At 35.3% G+C, this 17,992-nt stretch overlaps 1 non-coding gene across 1 annotated transcript; it reads right to left on the reverse strand.

The window, feature by feature from the left end:
• Positions 1–17,668: 17,668 nt before the first annotated feature.
• On the reverse strand, positions 17,669–17,774 carry LOC132275599 (small nucleolar RNA R71). The gene has a single exon (XR_009470682.1). It is a non-coding gene; the product is annotated as a small nucleolar RNA R71 (small nucleolar RNA).
• Positions 17,775–17,992: the final 218 nt, after the last annotated feature.

Genomic DNA, 17,992 nt, shown 5'->3' on the forward strand with positions numbered 1-17,992 from the left:
ACCTCATTTTTTGCACTCGGATTTGATTCCAGTTTTGCATACGTCCATGATATTTAAATTCCATGACATTTACATTTTTACTTTTGTAGAAATGCATATTAAATGCTTACTTTCTTTGTAAAAGCAATGAAAACAAGACTTTTTGTAATTATCCATAACTTGAGGGGTTTTTGGGTAATTAAGTAAAGTAATTATTTTTCGTCTTAGGGACCATTTTGCAAATTAAATTAGAAGATACTTTCAAAAAGGACCATTTTGCAATTTACAGAAAATGTGACAAGTGTCACATTCCTATGGTGCCACTTGTTGATTTTGTAGTGGAACCACTTGGAGGCTTAATCTCATGACACATGGAGGGTGGAGATTCATCCACTTGTTGACCTAGGATTGGACCACTAGTTGGCTTGGATGGTTGACAAGTGTAGGCTTAGAATTAATTCTAGAAGGGAACCTTAGGATGATAACAAGTGTAGGGCTCACAATTAGTCTTCATTTTGTGTGTGTGTTGACCATGGTGTAGGTTCACCTAGTGAGTGGAGGACCTCTAAATCCTCCACTCACATTTGATCTTTTTCATTTTCATATTATCCTACACATAAGAACCCTAGACTCCATTGAAGATAGCTTAAAACCTTAAGCTTTGACTTTAAATTTTGAGGCCCTTCCACTCACCTTAGATCATTGACCTTGGAATACTTTTTGTTCCTCTCCTCTTCCTCTACAAAACCCTTGTTTGGTTTTCCATTTTTAAGCTTGTTTCCCTTGGATTTAAGAGGAACAATCCTCTTGTGAGGTAGGGGGTGTTATCATTTATCTTCCAAGTGATTTTATTTGTTCCTACACTAATATCTAAGTTATATGTTTGTGTTGTATTAAAATGAAAATTAAATGATTAATTGTAACTTGTATGTAATTCACTTTAGACTTGATAAATAGCATGACCATGGCTTAATTCATAACTTATGTTAATTTGAGGTCAATTAGAGTTGTTCTAAAATCTAGAGGGATTAATGAATTAATTTATTTAATTTTTATTTATATGCTCCTATGACTTAAATCAAGTTTTGAAGGGATTTATATAATAACCATGACATATACTACAACATATATTAAATTTGGGGCATTTGGATAAGAATTGCAAAATTTATTTAATATTTATCTTTTGTGAAAGTTTAATTCACATGGTGAAAGCAAGCATGAACTCATGATGTAATGTGATATTTGAATAGGCCTTGGCATGTTCTCTAACATATGTTAATTTCAGGGCATTTAGAATTGTTTAAAAATCTAGAGGGAATTAATTAATTAGTTTTATTAATTTTTTTTTAAGTGTTTTAATCACTTCACTTGTCATTCGATGTTATATATGTGATGACCATGACATGTCCTTCAATATATATTAAATTGAGGTTATTTGCGATTCTCTTATAATGTAGAGAATTTAACGATTTATGTTTAATTAAATTCTATTTTATTACTCCATGGATTTAATTGCATTTTGGAAGATATTTTTATATTTAAATCATGGATTTGGATTTGGTGTATGTTCACTTGATTATTTTTGAGCATTGGATAACATAGTTGTTACTTTTATATTCATGAAAATATGTTTTTCCTTATTGAATATATTGTTGCTATGTGTAAGGAATTGCACACTTTGTATTTGACATCTTTTATGCCATAGTAGTTGTAGACTTTGAGCATGTATTGTATAAGCTTCCAAAATTGGATTGTGCTTGGTAAATAGTTGATATCTTGTATATACATGTTGATATATATATGTTGCTGCAGAATTTATTGATTTTGGAAACTTGGGGATGTCGTTGTTTGGCTACGGCTAGGACTTGGTTCTAGTACGGGGGATTGTCCCTCTATATAGTCTAGTGCGCACATAAGGAGGTTACCCATGGGCTAGTAACCCTAAAGTAACCACATTGTCGGTTTGATCCGGCGTGACGTCGAAGTATCCACTTTGGTTTGATTTCGCATTTGAATTCCAAGTTGTTAACTTTGTGAAATTACATCTCATTGTATCTTGTTGAAAGTGCTATTGTCACTTGATAGCATGAATTAAATGGTATTGGATTGTAACTTGGTACAATGATAAACCTATGCATTCCCTACGAGTAAACTTGTTTACTCACTCCTAAGTTAATGCGTGTTTTACAGGTAAAGAAGCCTTAGTGTGGGATGCACAGCATTCTTAGACTTACTAGAGTTCTTGAAGTATTTTTGATGACATAGAATGTACATATGTTAGCATATCTTGTCCTACTTTTGCTTACTTTGATAAAACTTGTACTTATTGTCTAAATTATGTAATGTGCACTTATGTGCACCTTTTGACACTCTTAGAATGTCATTCTAATGAGGCCAAGGGCTAAAGATACTTATGTGAAATGTATGCTAACTTTGAATTTCATTGTTGCCTATGGAAGATATGTGGATTAATGCATTGAAGTGTTCTATTTTGCATATGACATGCCATGAGGCCATAGGCCATTACAACACATCTATTTTATCACATTACATATGCTTGCATGCTCACTTTGGCAAACAACACCATCCTTGATGAAACAAAGACTCTAAGTAGCATTTTTAGGGAGTTTTACACTATCTGTTCCAGGGGCATTTTGGGTATTTTAAAACGCATTTTTTTCATTTTTGCTTGAGGGTCATGTAGCAAACTCAATTTTGAGGGGGGTTTCTTCTTTGTGTTTTTTCAGAAAATGCCATCTTGGCCCTCAAAAATCTATTTTTTTCTGAAAAATCATTGCTGCCAGGTTTTTGCCGATTTTATTGCAAATGTACTTGGTACTATCCATCGACTTTTTTTTTAAAAGTGTGATGACCGATCCAAAACTTCAAGGGGTCTTGTGGGTGTATTTTAAGATTGTATTTTCAATTTAGGCAATTTAAAAACCTTTCGAAGCCCCATTTCCTTTCTTTGGGCAGTAGCTTGGAACGATTTTTGACCTCTAGACCTGATTTTCTTAAGGGTGTTTTGGACATTTTACAATACATTTTTTTGGTTTCCGTTCGAAAGTCGGGTAGAAAACTTGATTTTAGGGGTGGTTTCTTCTTTGAGTTTTTCCAAAAATGTCCGTTTAGATACCCGTTTTTACTCTCAGTTGCAGCAGTAGCGGGTTGACGGCACTATAGCTGTCACGACCTTCGTCGGGCCACCGCGACGTCGATTTTGTTTTTGACCTTTCTCCCTCATCCGGACTCCAAATCAAGTGAATTTTTTTTTAAACTGATTAATTTTTCATTGTCTATCCAACGGTGTGCTTGGTTACACTCGTATATTTCTAGATAATTACCAATTTACCCTTTTAGCTTTATTACTCGTTTTTCTTTGTTTTATCGTTTCTCCTTCGTCCGGACTCCAAATCATGCGATTCTTGAGTTCATCTCGATTAGTTTTTTGTTGTCTTCTCAGTGGTGTACTCAATAGCACTTGAATCCATTTGTTTTTGCAAAATGACCACTTTGCCCCTAGGTTCCTTTTTGTCCATTTTTTAAACGACACTTCCGCATTTGTTTTCTTTTGGGTTCTGTGACCTCATTGAGGGTCACATTGGTGTCTTAGAGACGCATTGTATCTCTAGAGATCGTTGTTTCACCTTTCGCTTCCACATTTCAGATCCGTTATCGGGTCATCTTTTGGTCATCACTAACGCACTGGGTTTACAAAACTTGGGCCATCACAATATTATAGTTGTCTTGCATTTCTATATATCATGGTTACATGTATAAGTTGTTCCCCAAGTTAAAAATAGGCATGTTTACAAGGCTTATGGTGAAGTCATTTCCCTAGCCCTTATCTTTATTATCTCATTTACTTATATTGAAATTCTATTTTAGTAATTTTAGTTAATTTTAGTTTATGGATATGACAAACAAAACAATCCAACAACTATATTTCGCAAATCAAACCCGTAGATTAATCTTACAATCTTGATTGCCATAAGCGAGCATTCCTTGTGGTTCGACAAACCCTTATAATAGCCTTATTTTACACTGATATATATATATATATATATATATATATATATATATATATATATATCAGTGTAAAATAAGGCTATTATAAGGGTTTGTCGAACCACAAGGGGTTTGTCAAATGTGTACCACTTTAAAAGTACCACTTATAACAATAGCATATATATATATATATATATATATATATATATATATATATATATATATATATATATATATGCTATTGTTATAAGTGGTACTTTTAAAGTGGTACACATTTGTATGCATTAACTTTGGCGTCGTTGCCGAGGAATGCAAACAGCTTTGTGATTAAGATTTAAAGATTAAATTTGGTTTGATATTTAGTTTAGGATTTTGAATATATATTCTGTTTTTAACTTGTTTTGGAGTATTTGAGTGCATTTCTGTAGGTGCAAGGGGCTGTTTTGCTTGAATGGAAAATTCTAGATATTTTGGACCCTTTATGAGTTTTCAAAGTTGAATTTATTTGCACTCTATGCTCTATTTGTATATATTTTCTATGAATTTTTTTTATGTATTTAACCAAGTGGTTGGATTAGTCCTAAATGCAGGTAATTATCCTTCAACTCATTTTTACATACCACATGAGTTATGTGCATTTTGCTCTAGTCATACACATCATTCAAGAGATTGTCCTCCACCGGGACAATTTTCAGATTTTTATCTAGAGCAACCAAATGTAAATTTCTTTGAGCCGGGTAATGATCCATACTTCAATGTTATGACTCGGGTTGGGGAGATCATCAAAACTTTTGGTGGAGTGATATGAAAAATTCAGCCCCATAATCTCATGGGTAACATTTTCAATCAAATTTCTAGCCCAATGATCATTATTTCCATCCCTCTTCTCCTTTTTCACCATCTCAATTTGATTAGCTAATGGCTAATAACAATCAAATTTTGGCTGCCTTGATTAACATGCAACCCACCATTAAGTTGATCCATTCTCATTCCTAAGCTTTAGCTTGGATAGAAATCCAAATGGAACAAATGGCTAATGATCTAAATCATTTAGAGGAAGAGGAATTTCCATGTAAGCTTGTATTCAAATGGGTATTCTATGAATGATGAGATTACTCCCAGTAGCTCTTATCATGAGAATGATCAAGTTGTTAGAACATGTGACAATAAAGAAATGGTGGTTCAAAATGATAAATTTCTTGCCACATATGAAAACGAAGAATTTGTGGTTCAAATTGAGGAAAATAATGATGAAGAGATTGTTTCCCTTGATAATCCTTTACTTGAAACACCTCTTTCAATGGAGGATCCTCTAAAAGCTTGCTTGTCTCATTTTAATTGTGAGGATTTTGATGTTGAAAAATTTATTTGGGAGGTAAATATTTCTCCACCCATTCACTCTCCTCCTTGGGCAGTATCAAATGTATCTCTCTCTTGGGAGCTTGCATCTCCTCCCATTCCCTCACTTGAGTAACCTCAAAATATTGAGCCCGAACCACCGGATAAGTGTGAGGAGGATGTTGAAAGTTTGAAGGATATTTTTTCAGAAATTCCCGCACTAAATATGATCCTTCACAAGTCTATGCTTGATGTGCTCTTACTTAATCCACCTTCTCATAATCCAAATCAACTCCACAATCTAAAGTTTCTACATGAGGAAGAAAAGTGGGTTGAGGTCTTTCCTTTAACTCTTCTCATTTTTAATCTTCAAGCTCTACTTTCTACACTTGTAAAGGAACTTTTTTATTTTGGAAAGCATGACTCTCTAGAAAGACATGGTATAGGGTAAACCATACTTTGAGATTCCCATATCGTCTAGCTATCAACATTAAATTTAGCACTTCAAAGAAGCAAATTCTTTCCATTCTAAGCTTCCTTATATACTTGTTACCATAAACCAAAATTCTCTACAAATGGCTTAATAGAATTTCCACTTTGCATTTGGCAGCTGATCCTATGAATGAGGATTATATTCAAAAGGAGGATGATTGTAGATTAAACCTGGAAGCTACAATTTCAAATGAAAATACTGTTCTTTCACAGAAATCTAGGATTAGATGGGTGAAGGATCAAGACAGATGTACAAAGTTCTTCTTTCAGAAAATCAAACAACATAGAGCTAATAGTAATTTGACTTCAATCCAAGATGAAGGGACTATTATAACTGATCCAATTAAAATTCATAGTAGGTTTGTGGACTATTTTCAGAAAGCTTATGCAAGGGGGTCTACTGAGTTAGTTAATCCAGATCAGAAATACATCAGAAAGTCTCTAGGAGGTGAAGAGGTCAGTATGTTACAGGCTGCTGTTTCTAAAGAGGAAGTGAAAAACACTATTTTTGAAATGGGTGCTGATAGAGCCCCTGGTCCTGATGGATTTACTGCTAGGTTTTTTCAGCAGTACTGGTCTATTGTGGGAGAGGAATTTACAGAGGCTATCATGCAATTCTTTCAGAATCCAGTGTTGAGGAAGGGAGTTAATAGCATATTTATTACTTTGATCAAAAAGAAGAAGAATGCTATGAAGGTAGAGGATTACAGGCCTATTTCTTTGTGCAATGTTTTTTATAAAGTTGTGGCAAAGATTCTAGCTAACAGACTTGCTAAGGTGTTAGGAAGTATTGTTGGGAATGAACAAACGGCTTTTATACAAGGTAGAAGGATACAGGATAATATTATAGTTGCTAATGAACTTATGAGAGGGTTTGGTGCTAAGAGAGCTAAAGCTACCATGGCTTGGAAGATTGATTTGAGGAAAGCTTATGATACAGTGCAATAGCCTTTTCTATTTAAGTTGTTGAAGCTGTTTGGTTTTGGTAATCAATGGATTGGCTGGATTACGGAGTGTGTTTCATCAGTGTGGTTTTCTATCCTTGTCAATGGATCTCCTCAAGCTTTTTTCCAACATGAAAGGGGTTTAAGGCAGGGATGCCCTTTATCTCCTCTTCTCTTTACTCTTATGACAGAATACTATTCTGGGATGATGGAGTTGGAAACTAAAAGAGGTAAAATTATTCCTTCTCAGGCTACTGTTAAGGCTGGAATTCCAATCACACGTCAGTTTTTTGCTGATGATTTGTTACTAATGGTCAGGGCTAATATGGCTAGTGTTTTAACTCTAAAGAAATTATTGATAAAGTTTGAGAAAACTTCTGGTTTAGTTGTCAATAAAGAAAAGTCTGAACTGTATCTTACTAGAGCTATGAGAAGAAGAACTTCCATCCTTAGAACCTTGGGGTGTAAAGAAGGGAAATTACCTTTTACATACCTGGGGTTACCCATTTCTGATAAGATGTTGAGGAGAGTCGATTGTTTAAGCCTGGTGGACAAGGTCATTGCTGTTACATCCAGATGGAATGGTTTGCATATATCAATGGCAGGTAGAGTTGAGCTTAGCAGAGCTGTCATTGTCCCAGTGGTTCAATATTGGATCTCAGTTTTTCATTACCTGCTGCTGTAACTAGTATTATAGAGAGGAGAATGAGGAATTTTATATGGGGGCATGTTGAAAATACAAAGAAAATGTATGGTATTAGGTGGAAAAAGATCACAGCCCCTAAAGAGGAAGGTGGTCTGGGTTTGAGAAGAATAAAAGACATTTATATTGCTGCAAAAATCTGTCTGGCTTGGGATTTTTTACTTTCAAAGGATAGAATTTGGGTTGCTTGGTTTAGGAATTGTTATCTAAAGAGAGCCTTGTATAGGAATGTGGTTATCAATGGATCTTCTTTAACTGTTTGGAGGAGTATTGTTGCTATCAGAGACACTAATAAGGTAAGTTGCAGATTCAAGATCGGCAATGGGCAGAACATTAAAGTGTTTATGGATCCAAGGTGTGAAGGAAAGTTTTTGAGTGAGATTTTTAGTCATAGGATTCTGGGGTGTTTGAGCAGATATAAGAATATATATATGAGTGAGTTCATCATTGATGGCCATTGGGATGCTGATAAATTGAGCAATACAAACCAAGATCTGATGCAGGTATTCAGGAACCAGCAGATTGTCGCAGGTGAGGATAAATTGTAGTGGTTTACACCTTCTTTTGGTTTCAAAGTAGCATGGGAAGCAGCTAGAGTAAAGAATCAGCCGGTGGATTGGGCCGGTTTATGCTGGAATGGTGGAAGGCCTTGATGGTCAGTACACTCAGTGCTGATTATGCATAAAGCAATTATTTCAAATGATTTTCTGCAGAAGAAAGGATTTGCATTAGCTTCTAGATGTTATTTGTGCTATAAAGAGGCTAAATCTTTGGATCACCTGTTCTGTGGCTATGTGTATACATAGAAGGTGTGGAATTTGCAAAGGGTTTTTGGCTTGCAAGAAATCACAGATCAATTTTATCATCACAGGAAGGGCGATAAGAAAATGGCCAGAGTTTGTTTTTCAGCTACTCTATATTTTGTTGGTGGGAGAGGAATAATAGATTACATGATAAGAGTGCTAGAGAGGCTAAGGATTTAGCTAAGTGTATTCTTTGGGAGGTGCTAGATGTCTTGGGGATTAATCTTCAAGATATTTTATAATGCTCTTTGTTTGATTTTTTTTTTTTTTTTTTTTTTGTGTAAGTGTCCTTGTGTAGGACTTTTTGTTTAGTGAGGGTATGCCTTCACTTAAATTCTTGTACTATTTTGTTTTATTTCAATATACTCCTTCATTTAGGAAAAAAAAAAAAATTTCCACTTTGCATTCTTCAAGAATCATTTACATGTCCATTCAAGTGGCCATAGTGGGTTTCTATAGTCATACAAAGGTTTGGTAACATTTTTGGGCATCTTTGATCAACAATTCATCAGAGCAACTGAAGCATCTCGCGTCCGGATGCCATTTCTTGCATCCAGATTCCAATTACTAAAGACCCCACGTCCGGATGCCACATATTGAGTTCGGACGCCATCACCTGGAAACACCCGCGTTCGGACGCCACCACCGGCGTTCGAACACCAATTCCTATTATTTCTCGCGTCTAGACACCAAAACGTGCATCTGGATGCCATTATATCATCATCAGCCCCCAGCACGCAAACATCCCTCATCGCGAGCCCCGCTATAGTCCGCGTCTGGACGCTATGTTTTGCGTCCGAACGCTAAAGCCCATGAAGCCAACCCTAGCCCAGCTTGGGATTTTATAAACTTCACTCCTTCATTCCTCATTCACAACCTACGCCTCCCAACTTCTAACCCTACCTTCCCACACCATCTCAAAATCATATTTCACTCTCTCCATCTCCATTTTTCATCAATTCATCATCTTTAATCGTCTTCTTCCATCGTCATCTTTCAATCAAAGAGGGCAAAGTTTCAAACTCCAAATTGAGCTAAGTTCTTTTCTCTTCTATATTTTAACTCTTGAATATTTCATGGAGATTAGAACTTGATTTTGTGGGCGATTAGTTTATTAAGTGAGGAATTGTTGTGCTTTAATTCTAGATTTATGCTTGTTGGATTCAAATAATCTAATCTTCACAAGTATTCTTTACTTTTTAATCTTGCACACCACGTGTTTGACAAAAGTCCTGAACCAACTTCAATCACTCACATGGCCTCTTCCTCCGCTTTTAAGCTTCCTCACAAATCCAAGGGGTCTTCCGAGGAAACTACTGATCCGGATTGGTCTAAATAGCCCCTTCAATTTGAAACTACATTCAATGCTAGGAATATCGTACGTAAGTGTCCCGACACAAATTGGGCAGTCAAAAATCTCAGGTAATGTGGCCTAGCATCCATAATTCAGCCATGTCATAATGTGGTTCATCCTCGCTTAGTTCATCAGTTCTACCAGAATCTTTCATACAAACCTTAAGAACCAACCAAGCTTTCAACTGCAATTGACGGCACCATGCTTTCGTTTACATTGGATGATATTACAGTTGCTTGTGGATGTCCAATTAACTCCCCATTTGATATGGATGGTCAGCCTCTCTATGCTACCCTCCCGGATATTCTTATTTTATTAGATGACCTAACAGATGTTTTAAAAGAAGTAGCACATAGAAATCTCAAAGGCTTAGATAGCACCTCACCTAAAAGGTCCTTTGTGCCACCCCGGACTTGGTTCATTGAGGTTCTACTGGCTACGAATGTTCTTTCAATTGGCAAACCTACAGCACATAACAGTGTCCTCTTGGATTCTCTCTTTTCAGCAGAAAATGACTTTTGGATTTTTGTTCCAACTTTGATTATGAATCAAATTTTAAAGGTCTATAACAAATTGATTGTTCGCAAAAAGGAAAGCTCCTTCACTTAGTCATTTCCATTTCCTTATCTAATCAGGAAGATGATTAAGGACCAAGGGTTTGTGATTCCATGTAATGAGAAACGAGAAACTTCAAAGAAGGTTTACAATTTCAAAGATTCGAAGGAACAACTTCTTGCTCACACTGGTGCAATCACTGAATTATCATGCTCCTAGAGGAGCTGACACTTCACCCTCTATTTTATAGGGTGAATTGAGTTTATCTTTAGTTTATCTAGTTCTTGCTATTTATTTCTTCTTTATGTGTTTTGAATCATGTTTGGATTTGGGCCATGTTTGGCATGACAATTGTGGGTGCACTTTTTGATGTGCACAATTTTGATTTCTTTCACAATTTTGAATAAAGCATGACATATCACTTCATATTTATATCTTTATATATGTCTATGCTTTTATGCTTGGTACCCAGTTTTTGTGAACAGATTATACAGTCCAAGTTTGGGGGAGAGAAGTTTAGCTTTCTGAATAAGAATGGTTACACTGAAGTTCATATCTCGCACTCGGTAGTTTCTCTTCTTTTTACACTTCCTTGCCTGCTTAATTTTTATATACTTGTTTTCATACATTGAGGACAATGTATAATGTAAGCTTGGGGGTGTTAAGAGTTGCTATTCATAGGCGTACTGTCATTGGTAAATATGGTTAATTGTATACATATGTTGATTTATTTAAATAAAAAATAAAAAATAAAAAATAAAAATAAAAAAATATTTGTATGTTTAGGCAAATGATTTTTGGTGTTATTGGAACTAAGTTTGGGGGGGGGGGGGGGGGGGGAGTCTACGTGATTAATAGAATTTGTATGCTTATATAGGATATCAAGGAATGATTGAAAGTTGATAATATGATTTTATAAATGAAAAAGATCCATTGCATGATTTAAATGTTTTATTTTAGAGTCTTTCTTCTCTAAGTGACTTCACAATGCACATTGAGTACACTGGAAATTGCATTCCCTTCCTTGTGGTTTTATTTAATTGGCTCCCTGAATTAGTAAGTCAGATAAATGAAATAATCCTTGGCATTTTAAAAAATAAAAATAAAAAATAAAAATAAAACTACAATCTTTCAACAGGTCAACTGATTAAAAAGGAAGATAAGGAAAGAATGTAAGATATATGATTAGTTTGAGTTCGTAGCCTAACCATTCCGAGTCATTACGCCCTTAGGAATGTCTTTATACTTAACGCCCTAAGATGGGAGTTGTTGGCTCAACACTTGTTACATGGGGTGGTTAGAGAGCTTAAGGAACTTAGACATTGCACATGGTCATGCATAATAAAAAAATAAAATAAAATAAAAATAATAAAAATAATAATAATAATAATAATAATAAAAAAAACACAAAATGTGTTCAAATAAATACATGCCTTGGATCATGATTTCAAAAGATAGATTAAAAATGTGGAAGACATTGAATAAGTCATAAAAGGGTTAAAAGTTCATTTTAAAAGAAAATTAAATTCCGATTCACTTCTAAGGAACTTGAGATGAAATTCTATTATAAATGAGATGTTGAAGATTATGTATGTGGACTAGTTTGTTGATGCATGGATGCTGGGAATTGAATATTGTCTGGAGATGTCATTGTATGCATACTTATTGTAGTCTTCATGATAGAGTTTTTCCCCAAAGTCATATGTTTTAATATATACTAGAATGAGCCTTATGCATAATGTTTGTGGGTATCATTTCTGGTAAACACTCACGAGACTTCACTTGTCCTTCAGGGATACTTAGGGGCTTAAAAGGCTTGTTGCTATGCTAAATGCAATCATCACTCCCACGAAAGAGGAGAAATTTGTGTTTTAATTTGTTTAGCTAGAGGACTAGCAAAATATAAGTTTGGGGGTCTGATAAGCGTCAAATATTGCATATTTAAGCGCCCTTAATTGCATTAGTTAAGCCCATTATTTGATCTTTATATATAGATTATCTCCATTTTTATGTTTTTGTGTTTTTGCAGGTCTAATTGTGAAAAAGAATAAAAATAAGGTTCTAAGGGTTTTTGAAGCACAAGTCATATCGGGCCTAAACATTTAGTGGTTTATAAGAAGAAATGGCCCAAATAGGCAATGGATATAGTTAGCATTGCAGAAGAAAAGAAGAATTCAAGTATCAGTACTTGGTGTCTGGATACAAGACCTCACATCCAGACGCCAAGCATCAGCACTTCGCGTCCTGATGCGAGTTGTCATCATTTCTGCACACCTTCGGTAAAAAGGCCATAACTCTCTGCTCTGAGCTCCAAATGATGAACCGTTTGATTTTGTGGAAAGATAACTTAGAGCTTTATGTTTGGTATGTTTAAATGGAAGTATAAATCCCACATTTTAGATGTCAAAACTAGAGAACAACAAGACACCAACATACAGCCAGGTGGCAGAACTCAGCTTTGCACTCCTATGGTATTTTGACCATATCTCTTGGGTTGTAAATCCAATTTCTAAATGGTTTGATGATTTGGAAAGATGACTCATAGAACTATATTTTCTATGTTAAGAGGAAAGGGTAATTTGGACAATTGATAGGTCAAAAATACAGAAGAATAATGTACTAAATCCTGCCAAAGTGCTGAGCTATCACACTTTGATTTAGTCAAAGTTTGTTTCCTTGATTTTAGGGATGTCTCTAACTTTTTTAGAATTTGAAAGGCTACGAAATATGATCTCTTTAGAGGGAATTTTCAGTTTATATATCAACCACCCATCATTATCTATCACTAAGTTTGACTTGGTAAAAGATACAGAGAGAGAAATATTGAGAAAGGGAGAAGAAGAAGAAGGGAGCATAATTCTGAGCTCATGGAGATGGAGTCTTTATCATCAATGGAGGCTTACACCTTGCACATGAGAGGCTAACTCCCTTCTTAGGGATTTGACGTAACCCTTGCTAAGTAATTATGTCTTGATTGTATCTAAATTTGGGGAACTTTGCATATTTGTGACAAATTGTATAATCTAGAGATTACACTTTGATGTATTTGTGCTTTATTCTATATATAATCTTGTTGAGACTCTTATCTTGTCTTAGAAATTGTTTCTTCATGATTATACTACTTACATTCTTAGAGTGACAATAAGGATGAGATTATGCAATGGTTATACTGGCATGTTAATTGAGAATTTATATAAGTTATACTTAAGGAAGATGGACTATGTTACACCTTTAGATTAATTTAGTTAGGTAAATGGTCCTTACCAACTGAAGATAATTTATGATAGATAATCGAATTTCATATGCTTCAACATACAACTGAAGGACCTTGATAGGACATACCTAGAGAAGATGGTTCAAACCACAACCTAGTTTAGGTGGATAAACCATGCCAACCATAGATGGGTTATATTTAGTCCTGAAATGTATGATCTTCTTAAAGATATTGTAGTTGTCTTGCATTTCTACATATCATGGTTACATGTATAAGCTGTTCCCCGAGTTAATTGCAATTGGGCATGTTTACAAGGCTTGTGGTGAAGTCATTTCCCTATCATTTATCTTTATTATCTCATTTACTTATATTCAAATTATGTTTAGTAATTTTTGTTAATTTCAGTTTGTGTATGCGACAAACAAAATAATCCAACAACTATCTTTCACAAATCAAACCGTAAATTAATCTTACAATCTTAATTGCCATAAGCTAGCATTCCTTGTGGTTCGACAAACCCTTATAATAACCTTATTCTACATTGATATGTATATGTACTATTGTTATAAGTGGTACTTTTAAAGTGGTATACATTTGTATGCATCAGCAACCGCAGCCACTACCACCACATATGCAAGTTCCACTATAAGGGCAGCCTCAGGTGCAAAATCCTCCACCAATAATAGTTCAACATCTTCCACCTCAGGTTTGGAATGACAATCTCCAACTTTTTTTTTTTTTTTTTTTTAAGTTAACCCGGGGTGATCTTCAAACTTACGTTTTGCCATCTGATATTATATCAAATACTGCTACGGCTAACCAACAAATAAATCAACCATATATTGTACCAATGCCTCAAGCTCAACAGAATATTCAGCCCCCAAATATTCAGCAACATGTACTCTAACAATCAAAGTCACATATAAATGACCCCACCTTTGCTAGTTCGAGGGACAACTCAGCCGAGGGAACCTCCTGAACAAGAAGGGAATTGAGTTAAGTGGAGAAACAACCCCTAATTCAAATCAAACCCACACAACAAATGGCATTTAGAGGCAAGGGATGGTTGAGGTTGCCCAAGTCTCTGTCGGGTAAGCAAGGTGGTCCGACCGCAACGAGAATGTCGCGAGTTTGAGTGAGAGCAAATGTTAGAGGGACTCATCCCACATCGAATTTTGATAAAAAAGGAATGTGAGCTTAATCGGTCATCCTTGTTAATATGCTAGCTCCCACAACAGATTCAGGCTTTCCAATAACGTTAGCCACAAGTACCACCCCCACTCTCAGCTCCTCAACCGACACAACATAACCACCACCTCCGACGCTAGCTCCACTACTAGTGCAACTACAGCCACTATGATAAGTGCTCAAATGTGACGTATTTTAGCACCTAAGTTAGGGTATTTCAGTCCATTCATCTATCTTAATTTCATGTCTTAGTACTTATTTGTATTTTTACCTATTTCTGATCAATAAAGTTTAAACAAGCTAATAAGAGCCATTTAGCTCAATTTTGAGGCTAAGGAGCAAAGTTGGAAAGAAGCCAAGAAAATTGCACCAGAGGAACTTCGATCGATCGAAGGGAATCCCGATCGATCGAAGTCGGCTACAATTGATCGAAATGAGGTGGTGCTAGCTTAGCAAAGTGGACAAGGTCTAAAAGATATTTTTAATGTCACGTCAGCTTCGATCGATTGAAGTTAAGTGTTTGATCAATCGAAGATCTTCGATCAATCGAGATGCCTACTGGCAGTGTGCTGTCTAATTCCCGAGCGCGCCGAACTCTACCTAACTTGAGTAACTGCGAATTTTCTCCAATCATAGGCTGTATTTCTAACTTGGTGCCTACTCAAAGTGGCTTGTAATAAATTAATTGAACATTATCTTATATCATTAAGAGGAATAGATATAGATATTTTTTTAGATAGAAGTAGTTTTGTTTTTAGAACTAGGGTTTTGGGAAGAAAGGCAAGGATGAAGATGATGATACCAACCTCCAAGCTAGCTCTTGAGGGTTCCATGACCACTACAATGAGTGGCTAAATCCTTCACTTAGGGCTAGAGATAGCCCCTAGGCTTGCTTCCTAAACCTAGCTTTTGTACATTTTTGAGGATTTTAGTTGTAACAGATGTTTTGACCATAACTAAATATAGATCTTGTGATTTTGACTTAAATTGTATGAATTAATGCTTTCAATTGATCATTTAGTTATATCCATATGTCTATGTATGATAGAATGAATGTTCATGTATTTTTTTGCAGATTTAATGAAATTGATGCATGTCTATACGTATTGATATTGTTAATCTAGTGATGGTCAAGGCATAGTGCTTAATTGAATACTTTTGTGGATTATTTGATGGTTCATACTTATTTCTTGATGGATTGTGCCACACCCTTAGTTTAATTAGCTTTATTTTCATGTCACTAGCTTAGTTGTAGTGTAATTGCTTTAATTTCTTAGATAAGTGGATAATCCATTCTTGTTGTTTGATGTTCCATACTCATGAGTGCAAAGAGTACATTTCTCTAGATAATTGTGTGTGCACTAATTGTGGTTTAATTGAATGGTTTTTGGTCTAATTTGATAGGTTATGCTATTCACTAAATTGACTAGACAATCTATACTTATTTGCCATCCATTATGCTTTGTTTTCAATTAGTGACACACACACACACACATTTTACAACTTGAATTTCCCCATTAATTTACAATTGCTAGTGTTTGGTAAAGTGAAGTTTAGTGGTGAACTCTAAGCCTTAAGACATCTTTCTCATATATCTTTCTCTAATTTCTAGATTGATACTTGTATGCAATATTTTAATTGAACCAATAGCTTAATCAAATCAAACCATCTTTTGATCATTCGACCTACTAATCCATCATTGATTCTAAAAGTACCACTCATTTCCCTTGGGACGATCCCTACTTACTCTAGCTACATTAATGGTTAGTAGTGGTAATGGCATTCTATAAATTCAAACTTGGCCACACTATACACTTTTATGCTTTGGTATTAGCGACACACCAAGTTTTGGCGCCATTGCCGGGGATTGGCACGCCGTATTTTGGAATCAATTAGGAATTTATACTCTTTTGATCTTGTCTTTATTTTTATTTTATTTTAGTTACTTATTGTGTTTGTTCTTGATTGGCTAGGTGCATTGAGCCAAGAGAAGTGAAGCAAAAGGATTTTAAAGCAAAGAAGCAAGCTATGCTAAGCAAAGCAAAAGCATTAAAAGCTAAAGCTAAAATTATAAAAAAAAAATTGCAAAGCAAAGCAAGGCAAAAATTGAAAACTAATTTGAAGTTGCTTAAGGACCCTTTGTGAGCTTTTCTAAATCTCTCTCTAGTTAAATCGTCGGTCCGCGTGGTGGCAAGTTTTAATTTCCTAGATAAATCGTGAGCCCACGTGGAAGCAATTTATTTTTCTTACATATTGTTGAAAGCATGGGAGTATGGGATCAATGTATGTGGAGGCTTGTTGATTGATTTGTTGCGGAGGAGAAGTGCTTACTACGTGCTTGTTGTTAAGTTATTATTTGTTTTGATTGTGCATGCATGGTCGTATGTCATAGGTCGTTAAATCCTATTCTTGTCCCACTTAATTTGAATCTTAAATCCATTGTCCGTAATCCTAAGGGAAGGGGTAATTCTAGTCACTCCATTTCATCAATGGAGGAACATAACAAGGACCATGTGGAGGACCTTAGTCACATCGACCAACAAGGTATTCTTCACCTTAATGTGCATCATGACAACATTCAAGTACTATTAGGCATGCCAAGACCTTTCATTCCATAACAAGAAGGCCAAGTTCCATTGGGAATGCCTCGGCCATTTTTTGTTCCACCCCCACCTCCCATTGTTCAAGTAAATCATGGTACTCGTGTCGAGCCACCAATTGTGAATCCTCCTCTTACATTAAGAGATCATTATGTGTCAAATGTGTATAATGCACCAACATGCATTCAATTACCTCTATTTAGAACACACCATTATGAAATTAAACCACGAACAATTCAAATGCTTCCCAATTACTATAGGCTACCAAGTGAAGAATCTTATAAGTATTTGGATGAGTTTCTTGAAGTGTGTTCCACCATGAAATACACGGACATGCTGGAAGAGGTTTTGAAACTTAAACTCTTCCCTTTCACCCTTAAAGATAAAGCAAAATACTAGTTTAACAATTTGAATCCTTTTTCGATAACTTTTTAAGCAGAAATTCAACAAGAGTTCTTAAAAAAGTACTATCCGGTATCAAAGACCAATTAAATAAGAATTTTAATTCATGAATTCTCACAAGGGGATGGGGAATTATTCCATGAGGCATGGGAGCTATTGAACGACTTGCTTAGGAAGTGTCCACACCATGACATTCCGAAATGGCAATTAGTTCAATTTTCTTTGAAAGTTTGTTGAATAATTATAAAGGAATGGTTGATGCTTCCATGGGTGGGTCTTATCTTGATAGGCATAAAGATGATGTATGACGCTTATATGAGTGAGAATTCAATGCATCGATCTTTATCATCTAAAAATGGTAGAAATTTAGGTGGAAAGAAGAATGTCGGCTTATATCAAGTTGACCATTCTA

Source organism: Cornus florida, unplaced genomic scaffold, assembly GCF_030987335.1.
Source record: "Cornus florida cultivar Cherokee Brave unplaced genomic scaffold, ASM3098733v1 CherokeeBrave_3.0.0_Hap2_Chr09, whole genome shotgun sequence".
NCBI classification, from domain to species: Eukaryota; Viridiplantae; Streptophyta; class Magnoliopsida; order Cornales; family Cornaceae; genus Cornus; species Cornus florida.